Source organism: Mandrillus leucophaeus, unplaced genomic scaffold (assembly GCF_000951045.1).
Source record: "Mandrillus leucophaeus isolate KB7577 unplaced genomic scaffold, Mleu.le_1.0 Scaffold250, whole genome shotgun sequence".
Classification (NCBI taxonomy): domain Eukaryota; kingdom Metazoa; phylum Chordata; class Mammalia; order Primates; family Cercopithecidae; genus Mandrillus; species Mandrillus leucophaeus.
This window is the reverse complement of record NW_012102588.1, coordinates 354,591-359,906: the sequence shown is the minus strand read 5'-3', so window position 1 is coordinate 359,906 and position 5,316 is coordinate 354,591.

Here is a 5,316-nt window from a genome sequence, read left to right as displayed (position 1 = left end):
CTCAGTACTTTGCAGAAAACACCAAACAAAAATGCCATTTTAAAAGAGGTGTATTTTTTCTTTTAGAATGTAAGCTCCTCAAGAGCAGGGACAATGTTTTCTGTATGTTCTATTGTGCCTAGTACACTGTAAATGCTCAATAAATATTGATGATGGGAGGCAGTGAGTCTTGATGATAAGGGTGAGAAACTGAAATCCTAAACACTGTTTTGTTGCTTGTTTTATTATGACCTCAGATTAAATTGGGAAATATTGGCCCTTTTGAATAATTGTCCCAAAAATTACATTCAAATAAAAGTGCAATGGAGACCTTGGGGTCTTTATTTCCAGGAGAAAAGATACTTTCTGCATCTAGGGCAACAATCCTTTTCCCTCACAGCTCTTTATTTTACCTCACTCACTGATTTCTCCTGACCCCCAAGCCAAGGAGGTAAAATAATCATACATATATTTTAAGTCATATTTTATAGCTAAGGGATGTCAAGCTAGACTGAAGAGTTTTTTTTTTTTTTGAGACAGTCTAGCTCTGTCACCCAGGCTTGAGTGAAGTGGTGCAATCTCGGCTCAGTGCAACCTCCGCCTCCTGGGTTCAAGTGATTCTCCTGCCTCAGCCTCCTGAGTAGCTGGGCATACAGGTGCCCACCACCGTACCCGGCTAATTTTTGTGTTTTTAGTAGATGGGGTTTCACCATGTTGTCCCAGCTGGTCTTGATTTCCCAACTTCAGGCAATCCGCCCGCCTCAACCTCCCAAAGTGCTGGGATTACAGGAATAAGATACCGTGCCCAGCAGAGATGCGCTATTATTCAAGTAAATAAAACCTGAAACTTGGCACATTTGCCTATTTAATGTGCATCAGTCATCTGAACTAGGTTGATTTTGGAATAATGAAAACACTTCCATTAGTATTAACTAATGTTTTCTACATAGTAGCTCCCAATAGATTAAGGAAAATTTCCAACCCAAGATTTTTTGTCTTGGAATTTGAATAATGTGTGTGTAACTATCGCCTTGATTGTCCCAAATCCAGGCTTTATGTCTGCTTTTGTCAATTTAACATCCTAGTGCCAGGAAACTGGAAAATCCAAGGATTTTTTTGTGTGTAAAGTATTGAAATTTGTTTAAAACAGTCTCAACTCTTGCTTAGGCTGGGGTGCAGTGGCGTGATCTTGGCTCACTGCAACCTTCGCCTTCCAGGCTCAAGTGATTCTCCTGCCTCAGCCTCACAGGTAGCTGGGACTACAGGCGTGTGCCACCACGCCTGGCTAATTATTTTTATTTCTAGTAGAGACAGGGTTTCTAGTGTTGACCGTGATGGTCTTGATCTCCCGACCTTATGATCCGCCCACCTCGGCCTCCCAAAGTGGTGGGATTACAGGCATGAGCCACAGCGCCCAGCCTGGTATGTTTTTTTTAAATTGGCCACTTGAGAGTTGTCCTTCAGAAAGTGGAGCAGCAGTGTGATTATTAAAAACGATGGGCTTTCCTGCAGCTCTGGCTTACGGTCTTTGTTTTTCCAGTTAACAGCTGTTTCTTCGTGCTGTTAAAGTCATAGAGGATGGGGGGAGTAAGAGAATATGTCCAGTGGCTTAATTTTAGGGCTCAATTTGTTCTGTTTTTCCTGCAAAATAGTCACCAGTCTTGTCATGCTTCAATGCATATTTTAAAATAAGTCAAAGCCAATTTGGAAGCTGCTATCTTAGATTATTTGTAGTCAGACTTCAAATGGAGAGTGAAACTTTGAGTGACTTTGAAAACTATCTGGTGCTCTATGCTCAGTGATGGTCTTACACATTCCTCTAGAGGACAGGTCAAGAGATAAATTTGGCTTTATTGTATTCTGTCATGTACCATATAGGGAATACTATGGTAGAACTGAAATATGTACAGTATTAATGTGGTAGCTGAGACTGGCACTTGGAAAATAGACTTGGATTCTTTGCTAAGTGTGAAACTAATTACTTTTATGGGACTTGTAGCAGTCACAATCTCCTCGATTGATTATAGCTCCTTTTCAAAGTGGAGAGACCTGAATATAGATTTTAACAGGATGTCCAACCTTGCCAGACAAGCAAGCATACATGTCTCTGGGATGCAGAAGCAGTTACAAGTTAATATATTTAAGCATACTATTAACCAATCCTAGGTGATAACAGAGATGTGAATATTTGATCATATTTGAATTCATTCTTTGAAAGCCCAAGCCTAACTGGTCTTAATTGATTAATTCTTAGTATTCTGAATTTTAGAATTTAAAACCCTGTGAATCTTCAGTTGGTGCTTACATTTTCTAACATTGGATGTTTGCTTTGGCCAGTTCCTGTTCTGTGTGTTTTCTTACAAAGGCTGAGAGATTCATGTTTGAGTCAAGACTTGCAGAATGGGACCCAAATGGATATATAGCATGATCAAGATGCGGGGAATTAAGAACTTAACATGTTGCGCGTATGTTTGGGGGCTATGTGGGAGTATAAAAAGAAATAGGCTATGTCTAAACTCCCGAGGGGAACTTGTTTTATTGCCTATTCTCAGCACTCAGTTTCAAAAATTCTGAATCTTTAGGTTGGTTGGAGCCCAGGAATATGCATTTTCTTAGCCAAGACTCCCATGGTTATTAATGATGTACAGTTGTCCATACAGCTGATGTCTGTAGGGGGAGGAGGAATACAGATGGAAAAAATGCAAGACTACATTTTAAGCCAAAAAAAGGCTTTTTGTTTGTTTGTTTTCTAAGAGGGATCTCACTGCGTTACCCAGTCTAGTCTCAAACCCTTGGCCTCATGCAGTCCTGCCTTAATCTCCCAAGTAGCTGGGATTACAGCTGTGCGCCACACCTGGCCAAAACAAAAAGGCTACTTGTAAAACAAAAAGTTTGAATCTGCTTAGCAGATCATGTTTCCCAAAATAAGAGATTAAAGATAGAGGTTATTTATCAGAACAAATTTTTTTCACATTAATTACCCTGACTTAGTTTAGGAACAGATGCCATTTATAACTTTTACTGTGTTGAGGGAAAGGTTGCCCACACACCTATAAAATGTGATTTTGTCAATTTTTTTAGTGAATGCTACTTGTATTTTTCTTACCTTAGGCCATATATTGAAGTCAACTTGAGGTGAATGAGCAAACTTTAGAGTGAGTAACTCGCTGACCATTAAATGTAAGGAAAGCTCTCTGAAAATGGACGCAGCACTAACTAGAAAGAAAAACACATATAAACTCTGAGTCTTAAAGCTACAAATCTGACTGTGAAAACTGACACAGGTTGAAAAGACGGCTGAGACAAGACAAACATAACAAGATTGTTACCATGAGTAGAGTGAGCAAAACTTCGTCTGTATTTACAGCCACTCCCCATTGTTTGCATTACTGCCTGAGCACCTCCTGTCAGATCAGTGGCAACGTTAGATTCTCATAGGAGCACAAATGCTATTGTGAACTGTACATGCAAAGGATTTAGGTTGCACATTCCTTAACAGAAGCTAATGCCTGATATGTCCCTGTCTCCCACCACCTCCAGATGGGACTATCTAGTTTGCAGGAAAACAAGCTCAGGGCTCCCATTTAAGTGGGATAATTATTAAGTTGTATAGTTATTTCATTATATATTATAATGTAATATATAATAGAAATAAAGTACACAATAAATGTGCTTGAATCATCCTGAAACCAACCCCCATCCTGTCCATGGAAAAATATGTCTTCCACCAAACTGGTCTCTGGTGTCAAATATGTTGGTGACTGCTTTAGAGGAAATGAGTCACATTTAAGTCCATATTGATTCAGTTCATATCGGTGAGGCCCTCCAATTACACCCAATATATGGCCAACTCTTACGCTTTGTAGTATTTTTTCTCATCTTCCTTTGGGATTCTTCAAGGGCTCTGTATTTAACTGAATTGGTTTTTTGTAGGAAAAGTCTACTGACAACAGAATTGGAAGTACAGAATTTACTTATGGTCTATAAACAGTATATATCAAATATAAATATGGTTGTTGGCTTTTTTTTTCTTTCTTTCTCAGGATTTGCAAGAGAGGAGTCCAGAAAGTCCTTTTTGGAGACCTTAGTCCCTTGTTAGAGGGTCTTTATATAAAGGGTCAAAGTTGAAGAGCCCAGATAATTGGAAATGAGAGATTTTCTTTGGAGAAAGCTTTCACGGGCCAGGCATTTCTCCCCATCATGTGCCCCCCTAGTGGAGGAGGGGAGAGAGGGTGCTCTACTGGGAGCACTTCACAAACTTCTGGAATGTAACCCAGGTGGCACAGAGGGTGATGCCAGGCTCTGGGGAAGTGTCAAGTCAGGAGATACTAGCTAGCTGGCTGTGCTGATGGCAGAATAGGGAGAAGTGACTGCTGTCAGAAATGGCCTATTCCCTCAAGGTTTGTGGAGGCCAAGAATGTGGATGTGTTCCCGGCAGGTGAGGATCAAGACAGTCTATAGCTATCTTAAAAGGAACTGAGCTTTTGAAGCAGTCTATGTGGGATGGACTGACTGAAACCAGAGTCAACCAGGAGCTGGTGGAGACGGCTCTCAAGACAGAATCAGCGACAGGTCTCCAAATAATCCATAAGGGACTAATTTGAAAGGTGGCTTAAATGTCTGTCAGGGTCTAAGGAGACCAATGCCCAGTTTTTCTCAGTTCCAGACAAGTGAGACCTTTTCTGCCCCCACCTCACTGCAACCCCAGTGGAGCCAGCGCAGCCAGAGGGTAAAGGAGGAGTGGGCTAGGTAAAGATGTAGAGATGAATCTGACCACAGATCCTTTATACCCTGGACCACAAAAGGGAGAACTTGAATGGGAAATGCAGTTAGGGGTTTGGACTACTGTTTTGTGACTAATACATAGGACTAGATACTTTCATCCCCACATGTAAGACAGTCAGCTCACAGAGAAAAATGACAAGGTGGGTCTGCAAACGGAATGGAAGCATTGGCACACCAAAACTTGATCTACAGAGCCATCTGAAACTATAAACAAATATGCTGATGAATATTAAGATTAAGAAGATGAAAGAATGGAAACCAAAGTTTAAAAAATCAGACAGTATGGCAGTTAATCTAATTTAAAACTAAAACCCAGCTCAGACTAAGAACACATATTCTCACCCTCTGCTTGATTTGTTTTCTTTCAAGGGCCTTTAAAGCAAAACACTAACCATGAAGAGTTTTACTTTTCCCAGGAAATAAAATACTTTCTAACACAAAACAGCAGCTTTATTTTTTCCTGAGAATAAAGTCGTATTTACTCTTATTTTTTAAAAATCCAGTATCTCGATTGTATCATTTACACATTCAAATATGTTCAGTGTTGTATAA